Source organism: Marmota marmota, unplaced genomic scaffold (genome assembly GCF_001458135.2).
Source record: "Marmota marmota marmota unplaced genomic scaffold, marMar, whole genome shotgun sequence".
Taxonomy (NCBI): domain Eukaryota; kingdom Metazoa; phylum Chordata; class Mammalia; order Rodentia; family Sciuridae; genus Marmota; species Marmota marmota.
This window is the reverse complement of record NW_025999983.1, coordinates 672,167-681,054: the sequence shown is the minus strand read 5'-3', so window position 1 is coordinate 681,054 and position 8,888 is coordinate 672,167. Positions and strand designations below refer to the sequence as shown.

General features: G+C 51.5%; 1 protein-coding gene across 5 annotated transcripts in view; it reads right to left on the bottom strand.

The window, feature by feature from the left end:
- Positions 1–8,888, bottom strand: part of Wdr27 (WD repeat domain 27) — a 153,030-nt gene that overhangs the window by 60,805 nt on the left and 83,337 nt on the right. The gene's annotated exons all lie outside the window — the stretch shown is intronic.

Genomic DNA, 8,888 nt, shown 5'->3' with positions numbered 1-8,888 from the left:
CACTGGTGCAAAGGCCTATCCACAAGTATGGCTGTATGCTGGACCGGTAGTCAGTGACGGGTATGATCCAATTGCAATGGTACCAACCTAAGACAGGAGGCTGATGCCTTGAGGTCAGCTCATCCGATGATGGGTAAGGACCATATGTAGAATTGGACAACCTAAGACAGGCACGGTCCCTAAGCCACATTGCTTGTTGCTTAATTAAACAGAAGGGGGGAGATGCTGAGAGCCACAGCCGAGTCAGAATGATGCATGGCATTTTTGCCAGAACAGAGTGGTTGAGAGGTGACACCAGCAAGCCATTGAGATGATGATGGTTATGTTAAGCTGTGTATTCAATTGTATATTAGACCCCTGCTGTCCGCCTCAGCCTGCTACTTTGGAGTTTTCGGGCTACTTAGGAGGTCTTGCGGGGATTCCTGGGGAGTTCGAGTTGGTTGGGGAAGTGCAGGAGGAGGGATTTCCCGTTGGTGTGTGGTGTGTCCCGGGGGAAGGCCGCTTGTGTGGCGTTCGCTGGAGTTTGGAAATAAAGTTTGTTCCTGCTTGAGTGGCTCGTGATTTGTGCCCAGCCAGACTGCGGCAACTAAAAACTGTTGTCATCTTTTTCTTTGCTTTATTTTGTATATTTATGTTTAGTTCCAAATATAATATGTATTATTTCTTTTAAAAGGCACTTAGAAATAATACCTCAGAAGGTAAAATAAACAATTTTTCTCTACCTGTAGCTTACATTTAATAAATGACTACATATTGTACATAAATTCTACCAAGGATGGAGTTGCTTTTTTGTCATGGCCAAATTGCTCATTAAGTCCACACTATGACTAAGGGTTCATCTGGTCTGGCTCTTGTCCTGCAGTGGCTGACACAAGCACACCAGGCAGGCTCTCTCTATGCACTCCTGCTTTAAACTTCTGTTGGATACCCATTAGCTTAAACACTTCAGAATCTGCACAAGCCTACCCATGGGGTTCGTCTGGGGAAACTCTGCCATCGTCCCCTTTCCCTTGGTATCCTGTTGATCCTTGGAGATAAAAGTTGCCACATTGCTTCAATTCACAAACTTCCTTAGCGCTGTCAATAGTAGAATCAGATGTGTCACAGGAATCCTATGTGCTGAGTGTAGCTGACTTATTTTAAGACAAATTTCTAAAGCTGGGTTTATAAATCATTTACAAAGAGATTGAGCAGAACCAAAATTACAGTCCAACTGTCAGATTCCTGCAGGGTGACCACAGTGTGCTCAGGGCCAAAGGCCACAGCAGTGAGTGCTTGCAGAGCAGAGGGCCTTGCCAGACCATCAGGAACACATATCTCCTGCTCGCCAGATATTAGGTCAACACCATTAAATATAATGTGAACCATCTTCCATGGCCCCGGCTCAAAAGCTGCGAACACAAACAGCCACACTCTGGCCCTGGCATGCAGGCGCCTCTCACCGAGGGCCATGTGCTGCCCAGACCCCTCCTGCACTCTGCTCTGGAGCCTGGGCCTTCCAGGGGAGGACAGAGGAGACCCTCGGGGACCAGCTTTCGGATTTGCCTTCCTCCTGTCCTTCCCTTTACAGGTTTCTTGGGCTGCATGTCGAAGCTGACAAGCGCTGCTCTGTTCTGCAGGAGCTGCACACACCAGGCCTCCTGCCCTTGGCTTCCAGCACCCCCAACTGTGTGGGATGCAGGCGAGCAAAGGGCCCACTGTGCAAAAGCAGGCAGGGTCTGGGCTCCGGCTCTGAGGCTTCCCTGGCTCACGCACAGTAGGTGCGTGCAGTCTGTGTAAGGCTGCTAGCATTTGCTGCTGGTCTAACAGGTCACTGTTGGAGGAGAGGAGGTCAGAGTTTGAGGCCTCACCTCCTTAGCTTCCCTCCTGGCGAGGAGTTCAGCCTCTGTGTTGTGAATTCAATTCAAGTCATGCATCAGCTACCAAAAGGCTGGCCTCTATATCTGCCCAGAGTCATAGGGAAAATTCTGTGATCAGAGCATTGCACTTCTAAAAGGCAGCACAGACTTCCTAACACACACACACACACACACCTTATTCCTGGGACCGGCCACATCATCCTGTGTGAGCACCTCCCAGCAAGCATTCCATACCAATCCCATGTCCCCAACACTGCCTGTTGTCATCTGCTCACACCTGTGCCGTCTGCCTTCCACACAAGGCTCAGCTCCATGGAGCCAGGGTCACACCAGACCTTTCACGCCCTTTCAACCCAGTAACTATTTGTTGAACAGTGGATTGCATTTTGTACTTTAAGTTATACTTTCTTGTTTCCATAGTCACTAGGCGGCCTTTCCAGGTTTTCTTGTTTTCTAAGGTTGATTTCACACTCTCGAGTTGCAGGTAGAGGGTTAGAAGGCGATGAATTTTCCTGGAATTAAGAACATCAGTGCTGACCCTGACCCTACCCTCGCCTGGACACAAAGGCAGTGGCATCCTGATCCAGGGAGGTCTGTACCTGACATGGGGACAGAGGCTGCATCCTCTGCCATGCAGAGTGGAAGCACCTGGAGAAGAGAAAGGACCTGCACGTGCAGAACGCGTCCTTTAGGAGCACAGGCACACAGCCTCCGCTGACACTGCCACACGCACCACTCGCCTGCTGACAGCCCAGGGCTTATGCCAAACGCAGACTCTAGACATGGTGTCATGGGAGATCAGGGTCTTGGGGAAACAGGAGAGAAAGTCAGCAGTTGGTGAAGGGGCCAGCTGCAAGACCAGAGGTCCTCAGGAAAAGAGGGTCCTCCGGAGCATGTGCAGGGGCAGGAGTGGCCCTGACAGGCGGGCAGAAGGAGCCAAGGAGACCACTGGGATGAGGTTCTCCAGAAAGACAAACCCTGAGCACAAGCACGCAGCAAGGGCAAGACTGCCCTGGACAGTAAAAGGCTTGCAGGAAAGCAGGAGTCCAGCAGAGGGCAGTGAGGCACAGAAAGAAACAGACTGGCGTCCCAAGCCCAGGTGGAAGAGCCACTGCAGTGACAGCTGAGACCACGAGGGGGCAGTGCTATCTGTGTGCTGAGGAAGAGCCCCAAGACAGTGGTGCCCAGCCTAGCTGAACCTCCCAAGTGTCCCCAGACAAGAGGCCTGGGCTTAAGTCCAGGCAGACATTTAAATGGTGACACATCCCCGTGCTCAGAGAGTGTCAGACGTGTCAGAGAGGCAGACAGGCCCACATCGAAGTCCTACCTCTGCACGGCAAGTGAAGGAGCAACAAGTACATGGCCCCAGAGCAAAGTGGCCACAGACCCTAGGGGAAGGAGTTCAGTGTGCACAGGGCCTCGCAGGGGAGGAGCTCCGAGTGCACAGAGCCCAGGGGACAGGAGCTCCGAGTGCACAGACCCCAGGGGACACGAGCTCCCTGTGCACAGAGCCCAGGGGATAGGAGCTCCCTGTGCACAAAGCTTCAGTGATAGGAGCTCCCTGTGCACACAGCCCAGGGGACAGGAGCTCCCTGTGCACACAGCCCAGGGGACAGGAGCTCCCTGTGCACAGAGCTTTGGAGGGGCGAGCCTCACCCACCACCACGATGGCCACTGTTTGCCACAGGCGGTGAGTGAGATGGTGATCCCATGAGCGGCGTGATCACCACCTGGCAATGGCTCTGTAGCAGGAAGCCTGTGTGCACGTGTGTTCATGCATGTTCTGCCTAACTGTCCCATGAGACCCCCAGCAGAATGATGGCCACAAGTGGCAAGACCAGGGTCCGGTCCTCTCCCCACCTTTGGAGAGGCACTGGTCTCTCCTGGTCAAGCATCATGCTGACGTGAGTTTCCACAGGTGGCCCTCCCAGTCTGAAGGAGACCCTTCTGGTTTGTGTCACAGGTGGACTCTGGTCCAGTGGGCAGCGTGTGTCTGTGTCTGTGGCGCTGCCGTACTGACGAGGTGCGCTGTGTAACTCATCTCCACCTGCCGCGCTCCAGGGGTGACGGGGTGAGTGCGTTGGCCCACGTCCATGATCCTCTCCACGGAAGGCTGGATCTGGCTTGCTGACACCACCTGAGGACATTTTCGTTTACATTCATGAGAGAGGGAGGTCAGGGTTTTCTCTCCTTCCAGGTTTTGCCTGGTTTGGTGTCAGAGTACTTGTGGTCTCACAGAGCGACACCCTGGGCCCTTCTTCCTGCTGGAGGCCTGGGAAACCTGATGCTCCTTCTCCTTCACCTGCCGCCAGGGAAGCCATCTTGCCCTGGGCTGCTCCTCACGGGAAGTTCCTAGGTCGCCTGCTCAACCTCTGTGGGAATCCACCAGACTCTCCTCAGGGACCAGTGTCTTCATGGGACTGTGTCTGTGACAGTCAGCTTTCCCTGCTGTGACCAGCTGCCTGAGGAAAACAACTGGAAGGAGGAAAGGCTGCCTTGGGGTCAGTTTCAGGAATCCCAGTCCATGGGGGCCCAGGGCCTGCGGGGAGCCAGCAGGGAAGCAGAGAGACGGGGTGGGGGGCCGGCACGTCCCAGCTGGGCCCAAGCTGCCCCACGGGAGCCAGGGGGGACCCTGAAGAGGAAGGCCATGTCCATTCAGGCGCACTGTCTTCTCCTTCGCCAGGCGAGCCCTCTGTGCAGCTGCAGGTCTCCGACCTTTCTGTGCAGTTGGCCATGGAGTCCGCTTCCACTCCTGACTGGCCGTTGCTGCTGGGTGTCCTTTTCCCAGTCCTCCTCACCCAGGCTTTGGGAACACCATGAATTTATCAAGCAGGTAAAATTGATGGTGTAATCTCAGGTTAAATTTATGGTTAAACCTGAGATCATTTTAATTTATATTAAGGACAATTTAGCATCAACATCTGTGAATACATATTTAACTGCCCTGAGATTTACTGAAAGTATGATTTTTTAAAATAGTTTATCTAGAAAACAAAGTAGTAGCTTGTTTTTCACAGGCAGGACCCTAAATCGTACTGAAACGCTGTGGTGGTCTGATGGAGCAGAGCCAGGCCAGGCTTCGGGAAGCCTCTGCGGTGCCTGCCCAGAGGCACACGAGCTCCAACCTTCCAGTAAGCCCCTGGCTTTCCTTAGGCCACAGATGCCACCGCCCCTTCAAGGCAGCACTAAGGCTACGCCGCTGTTTGACACCTGCCCATCATGAGGCGTGGCTCCATCACCATCCCAGAACCTAGGGGCAGTGGACGGGTCTTCAGAACCACGGGACACGCAGAGCTTGGGGCGCTCCCTCGTCAGGAAGCCAGCCCAGCGCCCACGTCGCCGCCACATGATTTTCCTGAAGCATCAGAGACTCGTTGCTAGATCTTAGGCCTGACAATCGTTATGGGGAATTCCAAGAAATATTTCAAATTCTTAAACTCAGTAACTGAGGAAAATAGACTAACTTACCAGAAATCATGACTTTTTCTTCTTTTAAAATTTATCATAAGTCATGGAAATTCAAAGGCAAAACTAAAGGCAATAAAGTATTTTCCCACAGCTCACTTGTCCTGGGAAGTGGGGCTCTGCCTCCACCCAGACGTACCCAACAGCTAAAGCAGCTGTGGCTAGGTTCTCTGGTGTCCGCCATGACCACCCACACCCGGGACCCAGCTTGCCTGGAGCTGGCCCTGCAAAGGCTGGTGGGTCAGAGCCAGCCAGGGAGGAGACCAGAAGGAGGTGAGGGCACACTCCCTGCAGAGCAAGGACCTGGTAAGACCCAGCGGGAAGTGCCGATGCCAACCCATCCTTTTCCCACGTTCTTTGATATACAGGAATTGAAACCCAAGCCCTACCAGTCGGAGGCGCTCCTTCACAGGAGCAAGACCAGAGGTTGCCGGCAGGCCTATAGATCATCTCCGGAAAATACCAAGCTACCCTTCTGTGCCAACAAGAAAAGACTTGAGGGAGTAAAGAGGAAGTTCTGGGCTAATTCTTCACACAGGGTCTGCTGCGGTCCACCTTGAGAACGTGCTCCTTTAAGACTCCTGCAGGGGAAGCCCTAAGACACATCAGAGCCTGTTTCCATGGGATCTGCACGCCCCCAGTGTGCTCGGGACACCCCACTGACCCCACAAAGTGGGCCCGCGTGATCCCAACCTCCACATTCACACAGATAGTCATTAGACATTTACAAGACAGATTTCCAGTGCTGGATATTTTTATGAGCCTGATACTAACTGCTGCTGTGATAAATCCAGGTATTTCTAGACACCTGGGTCTCACACTTGAAGTTTGGAGCTAACAAAACTGGGCTTATTCTGATTGCTTAAAAATAACAAGCACTATTGTAGTGGCACCCCCTTTCTCCACAGAAAAGCCTTAACTGGGCTTCTCCAGAAATCTTCTCCATGGCTGATTTTAGGACTGTCAGCAAAGAGTCTCTGCAGAAGAGTTCTGTGTAGAAAAACTTCCTATTTTTGTGTCGCCCTGTTTTATTTGGCCACTTGCCAGGAAGAAATCAGCACTCCAGGTGCTGGACACCCCCTTATTATTTTCTCACGAGCGTATCCCATATAGTAGTTTGTAGAAATGTGTAAACAAGGCCTCTGGCCTCGAGCTGGGCTTCACAGCACTCAAGAGCATGCAGTCTAAACTCACAGGTTTGCAGTCTTCCGTTCAGTATCTTCAGGTCTGCCCGGCACCATCGCCTGTGAGGCCCTGAGGCCCCAGCCCAGGTCATCAGCTGCCCCAATAGCCTACAGAACAGCCCAGACAATGAAGCCAAAGGCCCCATGCCCTTCTCCTCAAAGGGAATTCTCTAAGTTTCACTGATTCTCCATCTGGAACACTAGGGGTGTTTTCTAAAATCAGAGACTATTTTTTCCCACCATTTTAGTAACTCTCCACACATTGAAAGACACCCAGGTGATGCAAATGGCTTATTCAGGTGAGACTCATCACCTCTCAGGAACTTCCAGGTTCTGGTTCTATGCGGAAGAATCTGGCAGTTGCCACTCTGTCCTGCCGTGAACAGCCAAATGGCATGGAAACCGGCACCTTCCCTGCATCCCGCAAGCTAAGCTGCTGCCCCAAACCGAATACAAGCAGACCCAGGAGCCATGGCTGTCCAGAGCTGAGTCCTGTGCAAAGCAGGCCAGGTGGAGAAGCTCCAGCTGCCAAGGACAGACCACGAGGGTCAGCGGGTCAAGCCTGGGAGCTGAGCACTCGGGGGCTGGGCAGCAGGGGTCCATACCAAAGTGAGGAGGTGAAACCCCCTGCTTCCTGCTGGGGAGGGGAAAGGAGCCACTCTCCTCAACAAGGTCACGCTGAGACCAGCCAACCAGAGCCCAACACGTGGGGTTCATCAGAGATACTGGGCCCACACGGGGCGGGGGCCAGCAGGCGTGAGAAGGCCATTGTCCTGGCCCGGGCTCACTAAGAGTGGCGAGCTGACTGCAGGGCTGCAGAAGTTCCCCCAAACCAGTGGCAGCCTCAGCAGCAGCTCCTTGCACCCATGCGTCAGGCCCACCACCCACAAAAGTTTATGACCACACTAAGGACAAAAATGCAGTTTGAAGAGGTAGAGTCAGCATCAGAACCAGATTCCGACATGGCAGGGATGTTCAAAATGGAAAAACTGGAACTTAAAACAACTGTTGATGGGCCACAAGGCTCCAATGGGCAGAGAAGACAGCACACCAAAACAGACAGGCAATGGACGCTCAGGGATGGGAATCCCAAGAAAGACCAGAAGAACGTGCTGGAGAGGAGGAGCACGTTGACCAGACATGGAGATGCCGAGATGGCTGACGGGTGGACTGGCCATGCTGAGTGAAAAGTATCTGAGCTGAGTGAGCACCAGGGGAACTACCCAATGGAAAGCAAGGAGGACAGCACAGGAGCCTGGCTGCAGGGGCACCTGCCATTCCACCCAGACACCAACCCAGGCGAGGAAAGGGAACTGTGGACTGACACCTCCCATGGACGTCACACAGAATCCTCAACATTGGAAAATCTAACCCAGAATGCCAAAGATGACACCCCATGACCAAGTGGTATCCTCCAGGTGTGCAAGGCAGGTTCACCATTCAAAAATAAATAACACAAGCCGTCACATCAACAAACTAAAGCAAAATCACATGACCCCATCAACCGTGGACAAAGAGCATTCAATAAAATCCAACACCCACTTGTGATAAAAATTCTTGGCAAACTAAGAAGACAAGAGAACTTCCTGGACTTGATAAAGAATACCTACAAAAACCCTACAGATTACAATGAACTTAAAGACAAGAAGCTTGAAACTTTCCCACCAAGATCAGGAACGAGGCCACAGTGTCTTTTCTCACCAATCCCTTTCAACATCAGACTGGAAATACTGGATAATGTAATAAAAAACGAAAAGGAAATAAAAGACATACAGATTGGGAAGAAAAAAAAGAAAATGTGTTTGCTCATAAAACATGTATCTATATAGACTATGCAAAAGAATCTATCTGAAAATCTGGAAATAATAGTGATTATAGCCAGCTACAGGACACAGGTTTAATATACAGAAGTCAGTGCTCTTCTATGCATTAGCAATGAACAAGTGGAACTTCAGATCTAAACTATGATACATTCCCATTGACACACCAAAAATTAAAATATTTAGGTATAATTCTAAGAAAATATGTATAAGATCTAAATGAGAAAAAATACAAACCTCTGATGAATGACATAAAAAGTAAATGTATATACATATGTATATATATATATAAATAAAGAGGTTCTGCCTGCCCCTGCATAGAAAGATGCACAACATCATTTCTTCCAAGCTCAGTCTAGTCCAAATCCCAGCCTTATTCAAATTGATTCTGAAGTTTACATGGAGTGGCATAAGCCCCCTGAGAGCTGAAGCCAGGCTGAAGAGTGAGTGGGAGGGTTTTAAGACTCACCACCCAGAGCAGCAGCCAAGGCGGGGTGCTGCCGGCCAAGTGGCAGACAGGGCAGACCAACAGAACAGAGCAGCCAGAGGCGCCGGCCACA